Source organism: Argiope bruennichi, chromosome X1, assembly GCF_947563725.1.
Source record: "Argiope bruennichi chromosome X1, qqArgBrue1.1, whole genome shotgun sequence".
NCBI lineage: Eukaryota > Metazoa > Arthropoda > Arachnida > Araneae > Araneidae > Argiope > Argiope bruennichi.
The window spans coordinates 131,339,785-131,362,037 of record NC_079162.1 but is presented as its reverse complement, the minus strand read 5'-3'; the positions used below and the strand labels follow the sequence as shown (position 1 = coordinate 131,362,037).

At 28.0% G+C, this 22,253-nt stretch overlaps 1 protein-coding gene across 2 annotated transcripts in view; it reads right to left on the bottom strand.

Moving 5' to 3' along the window:
* LOC129958283 (sodium-dependent glucose transporter 1-like) overlaps positions 1 to 22,253 on the bottom strand; it is a 45,344-nt gene that overhangs the window by 15,293 nt on the left and 7,798 nt on the right. The window contains exon 1 of one of the 2 annotated variants that reach the window (XM_056070628.1): positions 10,625 to 10,705. The exons of the other annotated variant lie outside the window; for it this stretch is intronic. The gene's annotated coding sequence lies outside the window, so the exon portion shown is untranslated. Of the gene's footprint in view, positions 1 to 10,624; positions 10,706 to 22,253 lie in introns of those variants that run through there. 2 annotated transcript variants of the gene reach the window in all.

Here is a 22,253-nt window from a genome sequence, read left to right as displayed (position 1 = left end):
CAGTCATAGTTTTAAAGAGTTGCAAAAGATGGCGCCCTGTTCATTGGATTTCTGGATCAACGTTCTTGAACATTCTAAGAGCGAAGATCGCTTTGATTTTAGTTTTCGTTATTCAAGATGGAACTGTGCACACAGACGATGTCAAAAATCATTACTATGTTCCATGGATGATATTTTCGGCTGAGATCATATTTTTTAAAACTGAATTTCTTTCGAATGCTGTTCATATTCTATTGAAGAACGACATTAAATCACAAATAATTTGTGACTTCATTTAAGGATTCTCAGAAACTTCTAAGCCTTCTTAAATATCGGTAAAACTTCAGCGTGCAAAAACTGACAATGAAAAATTTAATTGGAAAGTTCATACTTTCCCAAAGGATGAAGAAAAATGTTTATATTTTCTTGTGTGGAGATATTTGCAATAAATACCAATGACATGTGCATAAACATTTTAAAAATGGTAACCATTGAGAAGTTATTCACTTTTACAGCATGGTTCTAAAATATGTAAAGAATGCATTAAATTGCTGATTAAGCAAATGAAATTTTATAATAATGATTGATTTTTAGGAGTATTAAAAGCGCATCATTTTTACCAAAAGAACTATACCTATTGTCAATCATTCAAATGGAAATTAAAATTGCAACGATATTTTTGAATACATGCATTGAAATTTTGATAGATAATTTACGTCTATAAGTAAAGAAATATTTTTCAATCAGGTTACGTCATCATATTAAAAGAATCCTAAAACTTCTTCCCTGAAAGTATAATACATTTGATTCTTTTTAGTGTCAGTTGTCGTGAGAAACATGATTTGCCAGTGTTTTTAACACTAAAAATCCAAAAAAATTTTAACTTTATCATATGAGTAAATCTCTAAAGTACGATTATCTAATTTTTATTATATAAATTAAAAATAATGGAAATCAATATTCAACCTCTTGGGAAAACTTTATCAAGTTTATATAGTATCTGTACAATGTTATTTTTAAATTACTGTATATGAAATAATTGTATTTTTTATTAAGTAACTGTAACAGTTTTTCTTTAACAGTAACAATGGCTTAAATTAAAAAAAAAACTTTTAAACCTAACCTACAGCAAAACATCGAATCTGGAATCGTTAAGATCCTTTCTTTGCTGATTATCAGCTGATTCATTGAACAAGGAAAATATCTGAAAATCAATATTCTCTCTATTATCAATGAACATTCTATTTTTTATTATTCGAGGCTAGATTGTAACTTAGCGAGAAAGAATAAGAAAATCATAGCAAGCAGGATGAATTAGCTTTTTATCTCACTTATTATTTAACAAGCAGCATAACATAACAGAGTGAGAGGTGGTTCCGTCAGTAATGTCTAATAAGAAGACACCGGATAAAAATTGGCATATTTACTGCTGTGTTTGGTTCGTGTGATTAGAAACAAGTAAGAAAATCTCCGAAGGCAGACTTGTTTATTCTGAGTGAGCTTAAAAGACAAATAACCTATATTTGCAAATATTTATGAAATTTGTTATTGCAAAAAGCAATTATCTAGGGAAGTACCAATCAACGAAATGCATTTATACATAATGGAAAGATCGTACGAATTAATTTAAAATTAACATAAAAATAAGAAAATTTTACAAGATATACATTTTCTTTCTATGTATGAAAAAAATTTAGAAATTTTGAAAATATATTCGAAACATTTATGTTATGATTTTAACCTAATTGCATATAAGAAAGTAATAACAAACAATTCAATAATTATCACATAACAATTGGAAATAGATAAGTATTAAAATGTTATATAAATTATGATTTTTATATTTCAGTTTATCAGAGAACAGAAATTTTTAAAAAATGTCACTGATTTCTGATAACGTTTAATTATTATACTTAACTATTTTTATTTGGTTGGAATAAAATAGATAAAGTATGTCAAACCAGTGTATAAAATTTTGTCATTTTCTCCTAATAAAAATTGAATAAGAAAATTCTTGATATTACAAAGTAAATTTTTAATGAAATCACGATAGAAATTTCATAATCTAAATCATCTTAATAAAATCACTTATTTCAAAAATTTCGTTATCATCACATTAAATGTTATGCTGCTTTCTTTAAACAATTTAACATTTCATTTTTCATATTTTTGAAGTATCATATGAATTTGAATTTTTTTGTTTCGTATGAAGTCAAAAATGAACAGTTTTTTCAACAGTTTCAAACAATTTCATATCATGCATTCATTTTATTGAGAAGATCACAGAAAAATACATTTTTATTAAACTAACATTATTTTCGAAATTGTTTTCTTCATTAAATTACATTAAATAAATGTTGATTTACTCGACTCATTCAGTAAAGTAAAGGTACCCTAGCAACAGTGGAGTAATTGAGTTATTTTCTACGGTTGATTTCTTTCCGTATAAGGCAACAGCACGGAGCATCATAGTAGCAAAACAATGGTATAATTTAATATATGAATGCTTTCTGCGAATCTGTACATCAATGTTTATAACATCTTATTCATCCAAAGATGGCTTCAAACGGTTTTTGACGTCAAGAAATTAGATAGCCCTGTTACTGATTATTAGTCAAAAATACGCAAATGAAATATGTGTGTGTGTGTGTGTGTTTAATTCTGTAATTCCTGCTGCAGCTGCGTTTCTCTCTCTCTCTCTATCTTTCCTTTTTTTTTTTTTATCTAAAATCAGATGATGAAGCAAAATAGGTGGCACGTGTTTCGAAAAACAGTTTATGAAATCATACTTGTTATAAAACTCCTCCAAAAATGAAAGTGTTTATTGAATGCTTTTTAAGAAAATGGATGTCAGTGTTTATTTTCACATTAGATACGAAACAGAAAAGAGCTGTTAAACGTGTTCTTTTAGACATATTTCACCACAATTACTTAACTCTGTACTCTTCTGTTTTATTCTTAGATTTCAATAAATTACAATGATAGAAATTAATTAATTTAAAATGAAACATTAAAGACATACTAACGATTTTTCTTTAAAAAATCCTTCACACTTCTTAAAGAATTTTATAGGAATTAAAATAATTTTATTTGAGAAGTAAATAACTTATGAAACTGTTTGGTAAATTAAAATTAAATTTTATGAATTAACATGAGAAAATTTAAGATTAATTTTTGAGGTACTTGGTATTTCGCCTCTGATAAAGATTTTCTACTGAGCTGATGATTTTATAGTTTCCATGATAAAGAATGCTGTTTGCAGCTTCAAAAAACTGTAATACTATGACTTTTATTCAATGATATACAATCATAAAATAAACTCATCTTTTTAATGACGAAATTATTTATTGTACAGAAATATAGCAACATCAATCATTTTGTTTATTTAATGATACCCAGATTATTGACGAATCTGAATTTTCAAGCACCATAGTGAACTTAATTTGTAGTCACCTGAATTCATTATAAAAGTGCTTTAGCCCTTTCAACAATAGTCTTTGACAAAATGACTACGTAATGCATCTGTAGCATTCAATGACTGGAAAATGAATATTAACTGAAATTATTAGGGAAAGAGAACTTCATTTTATTATGCCTCTGAAAGTATTGTCTCCAAATGCGAATTATATACGGTAACTGTTATATTTCTGCTGTTAGTTTGGTTTGATGAGGACAAATTCAGGCTACAAGAAAGTTTAGTTTGCAGGCTGATTACATAATCTGAAATTCTGGATATGTCACGTAACGTTTACTGTAGTTATTAAAATTGCCTTAGTATCGTTCTTTCATTTTAATTACCGAACATTTATAGGAGAACTTGAAAGATGAATGAATGCACAGCATAATCAAGGGTAGAATGACTGATTATGAATGTACATTTTGAATAAAGACTTTTAAAATAGGAAAATTTTCAAACAGATCCCAGTTTCTGAATCACTTTGTTAAAAGAAGTTCAATATTTTTCTCATGAGCACTTCCATTTACTATCATGATAATATCCTAAGTTTCGCAATTCCCGATGACGCTGCCATCCTGAACATTAAAATGAGTTCTTCGAAACTTGGCCATTCATCGAGCACGTGTCCCTTTTTCTAAATTAGCATCAAAAGAGACATATTCTTAACTGAAATTCTAGACGGCAATGTGGCAATCGGTACTAATTGGCGAATATCCGTTAACTAAGATTGTGTCATTTGAGTCTCCTCTCAGATCGATGATTCAGTTCATCAGGGAAATTTCTCGCGAATACAATTCTCGTAAATGCTAAAGATTTGATTTTTATTCTTCTCTTCTGAATACTTTTTATAAAATCATCAAATAATGAATATATTTTTTAAAATTAAAAGCAACTTTAGAACCTTGATGCCTTGATACTTTAAGAATGTATAAATGATTATAGCTCTGAAATGATAATACTCCATTTTTACAAAATAATAATAATTCAATTGTGAATTTTTTCTCTACTTTAACCTATAAAGTTTGAAAATAAACGAAGATGGTTTTACATGATAAAATTCTTTGAATCAAATGTCGTTTTAAAAACAACAAGAAGTCATTTGATAAAATTCTTAGTTTCAAGGAGGATAAATTTGCAAATACCACAAATGATTGGCACGAAACGACGCAAAAAAATACTTGACCTCAGTGGATGATCTGCAAATAAGTTGCTGATATGACGTTCAGTCGATGATTTGATATTCAGATAAAAAAAATTTAAAAAATTAAGACCTTTTCAACATATAATTGTACATTATTCCATTATTCTCAAGTTATATATATATATATATAAATTGTTCAAATTAAACAAATTTTTTGTTCCTGAAAAATATCAGATGTGTCTTATCTCTTAAAATATTCTCATTTCGAAAAGTTCCACAGTCACGAAATATATTTTCCTTTTCGTGGTAATGAAACAAACTGCGAAAAATTCAATCGTCATTTATATCTTAGTTAAAAAATTAACATAAACATGTAAAGCCTTTCTATTCAACTCTTAAGTATAACTACTTATTCTTCCTAATTTTTTTAATGTTATTCAGTTTTCTTTTACAGGTATTCCTTTTAAAACTTAACGAATGCTCCTATGGCTTTAATTCGCATTGCAAGTCAAGAATTTTGTATTTCTGTATATCAATAAGTAAATAGGCATTCTGCAATTCTATAAAGTGAAATAAATAAAAATATTGAAATTTTATGAAATATACTTTCAAAATCAACTTTCGGATAACTGTAAACTTTATAGGGATCTCTTAAGTCGCAGTCATGCAAGAGAAAACTTTCTGTAGAAAACTTTTTTTTTTTATTCCACACAGACGCTTTCAACTTCCGAAACCTTTATTTAAAGGCAGCGGTGACGAATTTCCATCTAGGTATACTAGGCATTTGCCTAAGGCCGTTGGGTTGAGGAGGGTCCACATACAGTCAATTAAAAAATGTAATTTGCTAAGTTGCCAAATAAATACATTTGCAAAAAGTACGAATTTCAAGGATTTCAAAATGTTTATTTATTTTTTATTTTTCATAATGTTTATTTATTTATTTTTTATTTTTCATAATGTTTATTTATTTATTTTTTATTTTTCATAATGTTAATTTATTTATTTTTTATTTTTCATAATGTTTATTTATTTATTTTTTATTTTTCATAATGTTTATTTATTAATTACTTATTTATAATATAATAAAAATATTAATTATTCTTTTAATTAGAATGTTGTTTTGCAGTTAATAGCTTCCTTAAAATAACTTTTAAAATTATATTTATTAGAAGTTTTTCAGTTTCATCAAATCTATCATAATAATTACATGATTTTATTTGTAAGTGTGAAAATCATGAACTAATATCTGATTAAGGATTTACAATATACTAATACTAGTAATAACTAATATTTGTGGTTAATTTTTGCAAAAATTAAACTGAAATCATTAATATGTTGATTAAGTTAAAATGTCTTAAAATATGAAACTACGTTTGACCATTTAATGAGAGAGGATATTAGGTAGTGTACAAATGCACACTGCCTAGGACCGCACAGTGCCTAAATTAGCCGTTGGAACGGATTGTAAGTGTTCAAAGAATTAAGAATAACTAGAGTAAATTGGAAAATGCTTTTTTTGTTCTTGTCTTTTAGATCTCTTACTATTTAGAGTATCGTTTTCAACCATACTGCAAAAACGAGAGTAGATGAATCATTCATTCTGGCACGTCTCTTAGAAAAATCGTATTTTTCATTATCCCTTATAGGCGGAACGATGATCTGTGTCATAAACTCGGAACGATATGGTCTTCTTAAACACTGATTGAATCAACCAGTACATTGTGAGTTTTTAAATCTATCATTCAAGAAGAATATTTTTTTTAAATTTCAAATGCATTTCTTTACTCATAATTTTACAATGAAGAAACTTTTATAGTGTTTTTCATTTTTAAATTCCTTTTTTTTTTTCATTCTCAGAATGTTTCATAAGAATTCTGGGGGGGGGGGTGATAACATTTTAAAAAAATACTTTAAAAAAACATTTATTTCTTATTTATTAGAGAAGTTTCAACATATAGGGTAGATATTGTTTGTTGATGAAAAAAAAATATTAAAAACAATCCGGATATTTCCAAATTTTAGGAAAACTGATCAAGGAAGATAAAGTAATGAAACAATATCCGAGTTAGCAGTCAAAACTCATCAGCTAAAGGAAATTAATTACCAATTTAATAATAAACTTGAATATTCATTTAATTCCATTTTAAAATTTGGCAAAAATATTTACAAAATTTTAAAAAGAGAGGGGTTTTTTTTGTGCATATTTACATATTGTTTCTTTATTCAAGATATTGGTAGGATATCTTTTCCTAGTTTATCAAAAAAGTATTAAAACGAAAATTTTTTTGTCTGACATTTATTTTCTTACAGAATAAGCATGTGTAAATCCACTTTTGATATGATTTATTTATTTAGATGACTTTTTTTACATTTTGCTACTAAATGGAGATATTGAATATTTACTGACTTGTTGAGATTAGTTCTTTGAACTATTTATCGAATTTCACGGTTATCTTTATCAATATATAGGAGACTATTCTTTCTATTATGGTGTCTTAACATAAAGATTTAATTCTATTTGCACTTTCATTGAATGAGATTTTAATTGAATATAAAAACCTAATTTTAGGTTTAAAAATTTAAGCAAAAAATATTTATATTCTATTTGTTTATCACTTGAATGCTGTTGATCCCCAATAACACGCCACCAGAAGCAGAAGAGCGTTTATTTGTTTATATTTTTCCTGAAACAAGAGGCAAATGTTAGAGACGATTTGAAGAGCAAAACCCTCTATAGAATGTTAAGTGAATTTTAGAATGTGCCGGACTATCAGCTCAGACATTCTCTCAATGTCAGGAATTGCAAGTGTAAATTTGGGGGGGAAAACAGCTCGCATCTGCTTAGATAAAATAACAGCTACAAGTAAGTTGATCTTGAACTTTTGGCTACATTTTCCCAAACAAGGTAGAGCATAATGAATTCCATGACTGAAAGAAAAAATGATATCCGTGCAGACGTCAAAGCAAATGTAGGTCTTGGAAGGGAGATAAAATTAGTTTACTTTAAACAACATTTTGTCTTCAATATCAAAGCGAACTTCGTGATCTAGAGATAAACTCATAGCCAATCCATAAACGGAAGCCCGATGAAGTGACCTTAACTAATCTGCCAAAAATATTTGACGCAAATATTCGAAATGCTTCCATATATATAATGTGCTTCATCTATTTCTTTCCATATCTTTGAAAAAATAAAGTCCTTGAATCTCTACTTTTAAGTAACAATTTATTGATCCTGAAGAAAAAAATTACCATTGTGTTTTAATTGGTAAATCCTTCCGTGTGATATGCATTTACAAGGAAACAAAAATTTTTTGGTGGCCGCGAGGGAATTTTATATGCGAATTAATAAACACCTACTTTTCGAATAAATTTCACGAATGGTAAGTTAATATGAGATAAGGGATGCTTATTATATATATATACATATATAACGAAATACATTTTTAATAATAATTGTCAGTCATAATATCAGGTTTAAGGGAAATGAAACGAATTCTTTTACCCATCGAAAACATAAGATAATATTGATTCATTAGAAGTACCTTCAATTAATATATTCTTGTGGAATTTCTATAATTTTTAATATAACATCTTTATTTTATTAAAATTTATTTCCATTATTTATAGTTCAGAATATCCATTATATAATAGAATCTTAGTAAAAAAAAGGAATCACTTTAATTTACCCAACAGCAAAAAATTTTAAATCAGACTAAAAAACAAAATTATTTTCAGGATTTTCAAAGCCAATATTTTAAAATACACAACCATATTTAAATAAGCACATCTAAACCTTCTTTTTTGTTCTACCATTTATTAGTGTTTATTTTTGATTATTAGTCTGTAATAATGTTTTTACTGATTTATATTAAGGATACACCTTTGGTTTGGCGAAATGCCAAAATAAGTTTGTTAATTACATAGCGATATCTGTTGCTTTATCGTAATTTTGTAGATAATATCAACAAAGAGAACTAGTTTTAAAACAATTTCTATATTTTAAGTTTTAAATACATACTTATGAAATTAAAAATAAAATCACTCGAGAAATTTCTTAATTATAAAAATCGTAAAGAAACAATTGGCTCAATATTTGCAATAGCTTATTAAATTTTAAAATTAATAAAAAATGCAAGATATTCGAGAGCATCGATTAGAATGAAATGTGTACTTGAAACAATAGATGTAAATGTATTGAATTCTGAATTTAAAAGCACAGAGAATATATCGAATAAATCTTTTAAACATAGCAAGTGATCCAATCTTCGCGGAAAGTTAAGTTTGGAAAGAAAAGATAATATCCTTACATATTAATCATTCCACGAGTTAAAAAATTAATCACTTCATCACTAATCAAATATTCATTTAATTTTTAGATGTGCAACTAATATGAACCATAACAATATCTCTATACATTAAAAAAAAAAGAAAAAGTGTTAGTTATTTACAAAAATTCCAACAGAAAAGAATTTTACTGTGATTTAAGAATGATAATATTTGAAACTGAAAAGTGGATTCATCAGAAAGATTAAATGTTAAAAAAAAAGAAGTAATGATTAAAATGCGCAATATACATGCAAAAATTCATTCTTAATTGAATCAATTAACATAAGTGAAGTTCAATAAATAAAATTCAAAATAATGATATTCTAGTATAAAGACGTTCAAAAAAAAAAAAAAAAACTTGAAAGTGTCATTCAACTTCAATAAGAATTTCAATGAGTTAAAATATTTTTTTTGCGATATGTAAATAATTTTTATAATTAAAATGCTTTTTAAAATAAAGTACATGGAAGTGAATACAATGCATTTAATCACGAAGCATACATTTGAACACTTTTAAATAAATGAATTTTTTTTTTATTTATAGAAAAATGTCCACCTATATGTAAGTCTTGAATATATTTTAAGAGCACAACACACTCAAAAATGATACACTTGCATGTCAATAACCAAGAAATATGCTTACTACTAGCTGAATGAAAGTAATTTATAACATGAATTTCAGCTCTGGTAACAACTGCACGCGAAGTTCAAATAAAAACATAAATATATTAAACAGCATTTAAAGCGCGTGAGGAAACTCGAATAACAACACATAAGTTCGCGTTTTCTGAAAATTTTTAGAAACTAATTGATGAATTTTCCAACACTGTTAAATGAAAGTATCTAAAAGAATATAAATCTCCTATAATGATATTACGCAATCTGAATCTCAAAAAAACCCAACAAAATTAATTCGATATCGAAAGATAAGTTGTGATTCAGTAATATGTATATGAAGAAAAATCGTATGATTAATGAAAAACTTCAAAAATTCAAAATAGCAGAATATATTTTTGTAGTGATTTCCATTCATGCATATTTTATGCTGATTCCGAACAGCGTGCGGATACGAAAAATAATCTATTAAATTTCTATTAATGCCATTTAATTTTTCATTTTAATTTATCAAACATATCACAAATCAAAATACAGTTCAGATAAGTCTAATGGTACTTACTCGGATTTACACTTATATATTTAAAAAAAATAATCACTGCGTAATTAAGTGAATTTTTTCATTTTATATGAGTATGAGAAAGAATTTCATCCTAAGCTGTACAAATTATTTCCTTAGTACACAAAACTGACATCATTAAAAAGTAAGCCATTTTCGTTACCGCACAAGTAAAACAAAAATGCTATAAGAAATCCATCTACTAAATTCGCCTGCATAAATATTTTGAAATTTGTATTGGGTGACCTAGAGTAGAAATAAAAAGCCGGTGCTAGAATTGTAATCATTTTCTCCATAAGAACTCATGAAAAATTTCGAAATGAAAATAATGTTGTCGCATATGAGTAAAACTCATAGAGGAATGACAGTGCTTCCATGATAAAAACCAACTACGTATCTATATTTAGTAACGATTGCACAACCTTAACACGTTATGGCTCCTGCGTAGTAAATGCCAAAATTTCTGAAAAAAACTTTTTTTAGTAAATCTAAAGATAAAATTCTAATAACAGATTAATATATTTTCCAATTCCAGATAATTTACCTTTAATATTTGGCAGAGCTCCTGTCATTCCAAGGTGGCTTTCTGGAAAATTCGAACTTCTTAAGAAGTTCGCAGATTTTCTGAGGCGTCCATTCCGAACACGGTATAGAACTGCAGTGAATAGACCCCCTATCCTGAAATACAGGTCTAGCGCTCTAACACGCATGCTCTCTCCAAAAATCGATATTCTTGCATTACCCTCGATCCCCGTCTGTCAGCGGCCCCTACGCCACACTCACTGAAATTTACCAAGTGTAGCAAAATGCATGGCTTTTTAATAATGACATTCAGTGTAACCGAAGTAAAAAGTAATCGCAGCATTTCCTAAAGATATTCCTGGGAATATTCAGGAAATTCCCAGAAACGTATTGAAAAACTGCGTCATTTGAGAAGACGCGCAAAGTTTTAAATCCATTATAGCTTTCGATCATCGAATGATGGAATGGCCTTTGTGTGTGTTGAGCCATTCTTTGAATTTGAAAGCAGTTATTGCACAGAGTTAGGCAGCTTTCTCAACATGAATGAAAACTACTCGCCACTTGTTAAAAATGGCGATTTATTTGGAAAATTTCCTTAAAAGCGTAAATAAAATATGAATGCAGCACTGAGAGAAGAAAGACAACTCAATGTTTAAAAGAGCAGAGGTTGCTATTTTTGCTAGATTGTCTAGAATATTAATGTGCAAGATGGCTGTAAAATATTTTTGTGCAAAGAAGACAAGCCAAACTTTTTTTTTTAATTTCAGAGAAATTAAGAAGTATTGTTGAATAATAACAAATTACCGAAAAAGAAAACTTAAATGTTTTATATTATTTTATTAGATAATGCTGCTACTCTTTTTTCAACAAAATAGTTTAAGTACCATTATTCGAAACGGTGTTTTAGTACTCGCATGTTATGTTAAAATGCAAGTAAAGAATATGCAATCGAATTATGAATATATAAAAAAATTATATACCATCTGGAGTCTTTTTTAAGCTATTTTTAATATTTAAACTTATTTTTTTCCCCGCTTAGTTCTATCAAAAATGACAAAAAAATGTATACTTTCCCTGGACTTAACAGCCTATTTCTCTATAAAATGGTCAACAACTCATTTGACTCCTTTTTTTTTACGAAACGATATAAATATTTATGTAAGATTGCATATGTTGATGAAAAATAATTTTAAGAACATGTGGATGATGATTATTAGACTATAAACTCTTTTCCGTTTTAGTTATACCATTTGGCATATCGGATTTCAATAATCAGCTAATGTCATCACTTAGCAATCACTAATTCTTATTAGTTCATTTTTAACTAACAAATAATAATTGTTTTGGAAAGATTTAAAAATAAAAATAAAACAATCCCAGATAAAAAAAAAAAAATACCAGCTTTTGTAAAGAACAAATCTTGAAAAGAAAATTTTATTGGCAATTCGACATTTTTTTTTTTTTTCATAGATTAACTGCATTTAACTGCAAACGCGTGAAATTCTGGATACATCTTTTTGTTTGTAAAAATGAGACTTAAATCATAGAAATACAGAAAATGACAGACGTTTAAGTTATCTGTTTGCACATTTTCAGTTGCTGATTTATGATTCTGAATTCCCGAGGATTTTAAGGAAAGAACCAATTTTGCAAACTTATTTTTATCAAATACAAATTCAAAAATTTCATTTCATGGAAAATATACACGAAATACATTATTTTGCCGTATTATTTTATTTACAACAATAAACCTTTTGCTTAGTTGGAGGTATAAATTCACGCATATCAGTTAGCAATACGAATTAGAAACAGGGAAAGAGCTTTGATTGATTCAGGAAAAAATCTTATTCAAATTTATGTCTAAACAAAAAAAAGCCAAATTGTCAATGGAAATGACTTTGAATTTTAACATAAAATGTTATTTTATAACGATATGTAATTATAAATTTTTTCATCTCGTTCTTTTTTTTTTACCGCAACTGAGCTTTTTAAATCGAAAATGCACATGATTTTTCATTACTTTTCAAGATATTGTTGGATTTAACTTTAAAAACGTAGTTATTTTTTTCAAAATATTTAGAATATAAAATAAACAGCAATTTTAGACTCCATTTAAAGAATCTTGGGAACTAGCATGATCACAAATCTAATATAATTTTGAATAATTCTGAATTTTAAGGTGATACATATACATGCATGTGTACTTTATAAAATAATTGGATTTTCAATAATTAGTGAAAGACAGACTTCAAAAATATTCATACTTCATTAGACAAACTACTCATTAGACAGACTCCTTCAGCAAGACTACTTCATTAGACATTCATTCAGCTGGACTACTTCATTAGACAGACTCTTCAGAAAGACTACTTCATTAAATTTCCTACAATCTGAAATTTTTATAATTTTTATAATATTTTAAGGAAATGCTTTAATAATATTTTAAGAAAATATTTATTTTAGGAAAAATGGTGGTAAGGGCTCTTATGTGGAACTGAAGTGTTTCAGGTTCGAGGCCCGATTCCACCGAAGAACCGCCGTGTAAGCGAGTCTGATGTACGTTAAATCCGTCGGGGTCGAACCTCCTCTCGCTAGCTTGGCGTGGAAGTTTGGAGAGTGGAGTGCCGACTCAAGTGTCGTCCTCGTCATCTGAGGGCGGTTCAAAATTACGAGATCCGTCCCAAAATAACGGTAGTGTTGCTTTCAAGCGGAACGTTAATATAACTATACTAAACTGTAAAGTAATCAAAAAGGATATCATTCTTTAATTGAATATATATTTTTTACATTAATATAAAATTTTGATCTCTTTTCCCCTACTTCCCTTCAAGAAGAACTGAGACAGAAGGAACTGCTACTCTTAGTCAGGGACGTGGTGAGCATCTTACGTGAAGGGGGGGGGGGTAAGACTATTTAAAATGCCGACTCTATTGAAAAGCTCTGCCGACTTAAAAACAAATATTTTTATAGAGTCTAATCAACAAAGTACAGTTCGTTTCAGTATCCTGAGGCGACCACTTTTCGACGATTTTATCTCATTAAGGGGTGAGACGAGGAACGATGGGCACATTCCCAGAATTCATCTTGGACCTTAAATTCCCCCCATTAAATACTTTCTCCTTCAATTTCTTTTTCGTGTGTATGTGAGTGTTGTTTCGTTTCTAACCGCATTTTATTTTAACGCAGAATTGCATACTGATATGGCTAGTTCAAGTGGCAATAAAGCTTTCTGGAGTGGTACGAAGAAAATTTCGCTCATCTTTTCATGTAATATATTTAAAAATAAGATATTTTTAAGTAGAAAAATCATTAATAATAATGTTTTTTAAATATCAAAATATATAAAATATCATATATGTTAAAAATATTATTTATAATATTTTTTAGACGTCTCATATTTACAGCAGTTCCTTAAATAAAAATAAAATGTTTTAAATAGAATAAACTCTCGATTATCCACTGTTGTTAATCTTAAAATATAGTCAAAAAATTCAATTATCTATAAAAAAAAAAAGAAGAATCTTTTCAATATAAAAAAGATCATTATTATTTTTACTTATCACTTATTTCACTTATTCTTCATAATTTAATATTTATGCCCTTTACATTAAATAAAAATTGCTCAGAAATATTTTACTATGCATTCGTACCTTTTTCCGTCAATATTACTAATTATCTGCAATGTTTACATCTCATAAATCCGGTAGTAATCCGAAATTACTTTACTGTTAAATGTAAACATCTCCTCCTTTCATCTTTCCTCTTATCCCTATTTTGACGAATTAATTCCATCCTAACGCATGCACAAAAGCGCGGAGGGTTTTAGAATCCGTTGTTAAACATTACTCGTACCCTGAAGTATGATATCAATTTCGTTTTCGATTAACTTTATTTTTAATTTAAAATTTTAAATTCTCTTATGAGCAAGATCAATTTCCGCACCACAAGATGTAAAGAAATTAAAAAGCTGCGAGAGAACAAGATAAAGGAAAAGATTAAAAAAATAACTAGAAAATTTATTGCTGTAAAAATAAAATAAATTTTATGTATGAGTATAAAACAAAAAAATTCAATCGAGCTTATTTTTACGAATAATAAGTTAATCTTTAGTAATTCTACAATAAAAAGTTTAAATATCTTATGGAATTTTTTCTTTAACACGAATTTTTGTCTACACCTTCACTTTATGAAACTTTAACTGAGATCATTTTTCATAACATCGTTCAAGAGAAGTATATCATTATACCTTTTTCAAGAAAAGAGCAACTTAATAAATCATTTCATTACATTTTCATCACTCCTCTTCATTTGAATACGGTGAAAGCCAGTGTCATTACACTAAATTATCTTTCACAAGAATTCTGACGATAATAATGCTGTTAGAATTTTGAAACTTCAAAGTAGAAGTATCTAGTAATTTAAAGGCTGCTAGTGAAATATTTGCAAATTTCAAGCATGTTTTTCAACATGTAAATATGGGGGGGGGGGTAACAATTATGTTCCTTTTGTATGACCATTTACACAATTTTCTAAGACTTTTTGAGTGAATACGAAACTACGAATCTCAGAAGACACAAGGTATAAACTATTTAAAGGACGAAATTCTTTTTACAGTCTTTTTTAAGAGTCTTTAGTTTTCACACTGATTAATCGAAATCTATTCAAACAATGGAATATTTTAACATGATTTTAATAGGAAATACAGAGAGTTAAAAATATTTCAGTGAGCCAAGTAATACTTTCAATAGAATTTTTTGAATTACTTCAAAGAATAGAAAAATCTCAGGAAGATAGATGGTATCAATGACCTACCGGTGACCCTTGTTACAAGAGAGATGTATACGGTGCAACCTTGTATGAGTTCGAGGATGAACATTTTCATTGTTTGCATTACTTACGCGCTATGCTTATTTTTACTGTCCAACTTTTCATGTTTTGATGCTTAATATACAAAATTCGGAATATTATTTTTGTCTATAAACAATAAAAACTATATGAGTTAATTGAAAGCTTTGTATGATACTAAAAACTTTTTGCATTAAATTTTTCGCTTATATTTCTTTATTGCGACAGTAAATTTTCCTGTAATTGATTTCTATTTAATTGTTTGCAACCTTATTGTTTACAAACTAATCACAACATTATGTAATCTGATGTATGCCGGCTCTATCAAATATTTAAAAAACAATATATAATATTTGCTCGTCAATACAAAAATAACCTATTTTTGAATCTGTGTGTGAAAATTAGATTTGACGAATACGAGTATTTGGTTTACATGAAGCAGAATCAACTTTCTTTCCAAGCAACCGCATTGTTTACAGACTAATCGCAAAAATTATGTAATTTGATATATGCCGGTTCGACCGAATATTTAAAGAACAATATGAAATATTTGCCCGTAAATACAAAAATAACCTATTTTTAAATCCGTATGTAAAAATTTGATTTGACGAATAGGAGTAGTTTGTTTACATGAAGCAGAAGCAACGTTATTTCCGAGCAATACATATAGTTTTGCCGACTTTGTAAATTCTTTATTGAACAAAAAATAATTTCAACTATTGGTCAAATTTTACGTTCTGTTTTTACAATCGTATTTTTAAAAATGCTGGAAGAGTGCTGAATTCTGTCAAATTTTGCTGCCTGATAAACTATTTGTAATTAGGGGTATTAATTTCGTCTGACATTCTATGTAGTTTTTATCACATTTTTTGCATAAATCTTTCATTTTATTGAACAAACAAAATGAATTTTTCTTATTGGAATTCTCATTCTAGTTTCACAATAATTTCTGTAGCAACAGCCATTATATTAATAATCATATCTTCCTAAAATAAATTATCACTGCTATAGAATCAAAAAATTAAATACTCAAGCATTATTATTATTTATTCAACAGTAGAAAAACCAGATTTGCCTATGTCTAATATATGATGCAAAATCATAAAATTTTACATAGAATAGAATCTAGGAGATCGCTATAAAGGAAATTAATTATAAATTCTTTTCTTTATAAAGAAAAAGAAATCCTTCGAACGTGGTTTAAATAGCGTTGAATTATGTTAACAGCGTACCTGAATATATTTTAATGTTACTATACTTTTGCTCCATAAATTTCATTTAACCACGATTAAAAGTAATAATTCCCCATTACTTTATCTGATTAACATTTATTAATTAAAAACCAAATGGATGAATGACAGGAAATGCTGTTTAGTAAAATTAAAGAATTAAAAACACACTAGAGGAATGATATAAAGGACTTTAATGATGAATAACCATCAGAGAGGAAATGAAGTCTGATTTCGCAACATCATTTCACAGAAACCTTTTCTCTCTGAACGCGAGTAACGACTCCTTTTACACTCACGTGTAATGGTGTTTTCATTTGGATTTGCAAAGATCAAGGTCACGAGTAGTTGGATGCACTTTCCGCAGAGAAACAGACAACTGGAGAGTTGTTTAATATTGTAAGAAAACCAACAAGCGTTTTTCACAAACAGTTGCAACTGGTCTCAGCTGCCAGCTAATGAAGCTCAAAAAGAACGGTTTAAATTCCTATCAGACATTTTATTCATCGTTGTGTATGAATTGAAATTATTCAAAAAAACTGAAATGATGCTTTTTATAAACATTTCGGAAAACAAGAAAAAAATAGAGAAAAGAAATCGAAACATGCATAAACATTGAATGAAGAAATCATGCACAAACTTTTTCTCTTGTGAATGTTTAAAATAATAAGACGCAATTAAATACCTTTTTGCATATGTTCAATATATTTAATTTTTTCTTTAAAAATTGTCTGTAAGTAATAACGGTAAAAAGAATTAAGTTGCATTTTATCAAATATAATATTAAATAAGTTACCTAAGTTTTTAATTATTAATAATTTATCATTAGACATTTAATTTAAAACAAAACTTATAATCAATTACAAGTACAATTGTAAACATAAACAAACATTGAATGATTCGCGTAATATTTCAGCTTCTTGTAATATTATAATGATGACAAATTTATTATAAAATATTACGAAGCAAAAGCGTTTATTATAATAAAAATCATTGATTTCATTAACAATAAAAAGGAAATGTAAAGTTGTTCTTCTTTCTCAAAATTGAGCATTTATTAATGCATCACCTGTTTACATCAATATTCTTCTTGCTTTTGAAATTTCTTAAATTAAGCAAAATTGGAGTAAAACTTTGCATATTTTACCAATTGCTTAATTTTGGTAAAAGTATGAAATAAAAAATGAAAATGAAGAAAATATAAAGAAAAATATAATTTTTATCATTATGTAAAACTGAATTTTTGCTGTAATTTTCCGCGCAATTAAAAATGAAAATCATATTTCACCATTTCGATCGTTTTTTTTTTTTTTTTTTTTTTTGTTACTGAGAGTTCTAATTGTTTCATTGATGTGTTTCTTACTTATCATTTTTAGCTACTTCTAACGAAAGGTAAAAGCTAAAGGATGCACAGGAATATGACTTTTTTTCTGTCTTTCAATTATTAATAGTCTGTGATAACTGGTTTGTAAGTGTAAATGCAGCATAAAATATTCTTCCAATGAAGGCAATACGCATGCAAAAAAATTAGTACAAAAATACTATTTATGAAGTATCATATTTAATACAAAAATATATATATATCTGTACACTTTTAGATATGCGAATTTTTCCGAATTTCTCCAGAATGGCTGGATGAACTGTCTTTGAATTTCTATTATGTGAAATATAAACTTGAACTCACATTTTACTGAGAAGATTGTCACAAAAGAGTTAAGACAACCGACCAGAAGTGAACAAAGAATAAAATGATACTGGCTCCTCTTGTTTTACGAAAAGCAGATAATGAACTGAATTTCCAACAATATGCGTTATTTGTTGTGGTCAGTATTTTGATACTTTTTCGTCTAATAGTTACAAAGGGTATTTTTTTTAATCCCAATTTTTTTGTTTATATAATGCATAGTTCAGAACTAAATTGTGTGAAACTTACAGAATATGTGAAAAAGTATTATTAAAACATTATATTAACACTATAATAAATTATCTTAAATATTCAAGGAAATTTGAGTATTTTAATAAATAATTGTAACTGATTATCGGCGAAAAATAGCCTATTTTTCTTGAAAACCCTATATTTAGGACAACTTTTGTAAAAATTTCCGTTGAATACCATTTTAAGATTGAGGAAGATATCGGATTTGCAGTGAGTTGAATTGCAGTTACTCTTTAAGAGAAATCAAAAGGCAAGGGGTTTTCCACAAAATGATTTTCTCTAAACTCGTGTCTTCGGAAAATTATTTTGAATTCTATAAAAAGGTGGGAAATAAGCTGTACTCTTTCATACTTATAAATTAAGCATATAACATAAATTGCAGTAAATTAGGCATCATAAATAACTAAAAATTTCATTGTAATTCATCATTATTTGTACAACATTACATTTCTAACATAGAGTAGCTTGATTTCCACTAAAATCAACCTTACCTTTATGCTTCGTTTATCCCATAAACGAATAAATTGCTACTATGAAGCAGCGGTTCCTTTTGCAGCAAAGATGCCTATTATTCTTTGAGGAAAACTATACACTTATTTCTAGAATGTTTCTACGTGCACCGCAGCTCATCATTGTAAAAGAAAACTATAAGACCTTGTCACTGATGTGCGGCGGTCTAGCTCGAGTTCGACTCTCCATGAAATCACACAGGTGTTTTATAGAACTGAGGTCAAGATTCTGAGAAGACCAATCTAATTTCTGAAGATCTGTATCAGTAAACTAACTTTGCACAACTCGTCCTTTTGTGAACAGGAGCAGATTTGTTGATGTGGATACTGAAGAATTAGAATGTCTTTCTCAGATTTTAGATTTTAATCCCATAGAACATATGTGCTATGAATTGAAACGTCGAATTCGAAATAGATCCCAGTGACTTATATCAATGACAGTACTTGCTACCTTCCGTTTACAAGAATGACATTCAAATCCTACAGAAACATACCCAAAATGGGCTGATAGGCTTTCTCAGAATAGGAGCTGTTTCCGCAGCAAAACTTGGGGCCGCTTCATATTAGTTTATTGTTACATTTACAGAATCAGCAAAGCATAAATGTGTTCCGATACTTTTAATTGTATTGGGAATCATTACTTAATATCAGAAGCGTAATGTTTATGCAAATAATAACTTTCCGTTATTTATGATGTCCACTTTACTGCAATTCATGTTTACTTAGTTCATAAATATGAAGGGATGTTTCTAAATTTTTATAAAATTTAGAGTAATTATTCGAAGATTCAAGTTCACCGAATTTAATTTTGTGTAAAATCCCAGGTCTTTTAGATTCTCTTTGAGAAGAACTGAAATTCAGCTCACTGCAATGAAGCTGTGTGAAGAAATGTATGCTATAATACATTCTATATTTCGCGCACGCGCATATCATTTTTTGATAAAATCATTTGCTAAGTTCACTTAAGATTTTAATATATTGCTTTAATACTTTTAAATACTTTTACGTATATTCTATAAATTTCATGTCATTTAGTTGAAAACTCTGCATTTTATAAGCAAAACTCTTGAAAAGAAATTTGGTATTTCTTTTAGAAATCATATCTTTCCGAATTATTTGCTATATTTACAAAAATGTATGAAAGCATTGCATAAGGCAGATAAAACCATTGTTGAAGATTTCAAATCAACAAATTTCTTTTTGTGGAACGGAAAGTACCAATCTCATTTTATACTTCATCATTTTCTATCCTCTAGATGCCCCTATGGCCGAATCTTCAGAGCAAAATGTGAATTCAAATAAATATTTAACATGGTAGAAGATTATAGACAGTTCATCCAGCTTTTCTAAAAAGATCGGAAAAATCCGAAAGTGGCGAGATGCTTTTGATCACGTTGGGTATATTTGCTCGTGTAAGATACGATAACAAAGACTCATTTTTTTACCTGCAATGACTGAATTTTGTACATTTTTATTTTCAGAACGAATTCTACTTCCGCAACATTTTCAAATTTAAAATTTATTTAGGTTCATGCATTTTGCTGTTGAATTAGACAACTATACCAAGACAATTCATTCTAATTAGAAGGATTTCTTTCTTTGTTACGTTTGTTTAAATTTTTAGATTACTAGCTGGTAAGCGGCTCATTGCTGCCGCAGAAGAAATAATTTTTGAGACATCTTTTGAAATTTGAAATAGCTATCTTATTTGATTAGGAATTATAGAAAAAATGATATTTATTTTATTTTCGATGGTGAATACATTCATTGAAATTGAATGATATATAAAGTATAAGCATAAATAATATTTATACTATTTTTTGACTTGATTATTCAAGAGCTTTGGAGCAGAAAATATTTTATGTTTTTGCGTCTTCAGCAAAAACAAATAAATTCTTTGGTTTTTCCGACTCGTGAGCATCCACCATACAACTGGCCATGTGAAAAACATGGATTTTCTAGGTTCAATCCGTATACTTGAAGTGATTTTAACAATTCTTGTACTATGTCTATAACCTTTGCCAAATTATTGCTTGCACTTGCGCGAAGTTTTATCGCAATAGGCTGAACGTACAGCATCGTGCAAATACGAACAAACAAAAATTCATTTTTATATATTAGAAATTCTTAGAAATAATAAACTAACAATTGAAGATAATTATCCAAAATGTGTAATAAAGGTTTGTAAATATTTGCAAAAAATTCATCATTAGGGTAGATGAAAAAGGGGGTATTATTGTTTCTTCACAGAAAAAGGATAGTTACATTTAATGATGTGCATTTAGGCTGTTGTTTATTGCAATGTACACAAAACAAAAGTAATAAATGTACTCGAAAATGAACTTGCACTGAAATTGAATCCATAAACTAAAATACTAAAATATGAAATTGCCTCATTCCATTACAAACACGAATGGAAAAGAATCCCAATTACTGTTTACTTTTTGAAAGCGGTTGCATGGACATCAGACGCATAATATCGAAAGAGAATGAAAGTGCATCATTTTTTTCTATGTTTTGTTCAATTAATTGAGTCGTTCTTGGTTAAGAGTAAAAAGAAATGGAAATATTCCATTTCCATACATCGTTGTTTAATTTTAGTAATTATGAGATATTGATTTATTCAATTTAATAATATTAATTTTAGTTATTTTCTTTTCCCATCATCGCTCCGTTTCTTTACATCGTTATTTCTTTTTTTTATTTAATATCATTAAGGAGAAGCTAATGAAAAAAATCTTATGAAATAAGCTAATGAAAATCAGACAAAAATGGATGTTTCGAGGGACTATACAATTACTTCTAATTGATATTCGAAACAGAGAGCGAATTTAAAGATGCTGCCCTGCATTGCTTATGAATTTAATGAAATTAAAATGGGATTATATTCTAAATTTTAGCAATATACTAACGATAAGTTGTAAATTACCTGTGATGGATATAAAATTGGTCTAATCGTTCGAAGACTTTGAGATACAATTTATAAATAAGCAAAATATCAAACAAAATTTCATCATTTGAAGATGAAAAATGAAATTTATTTTTAGGGCGGGTTGAATCCTTATTTTTAAATCTTCTGTTTTCTAGAAAGAAAGTATTTCATATGTGCTTTTTATTTTACATAAAGTTCTC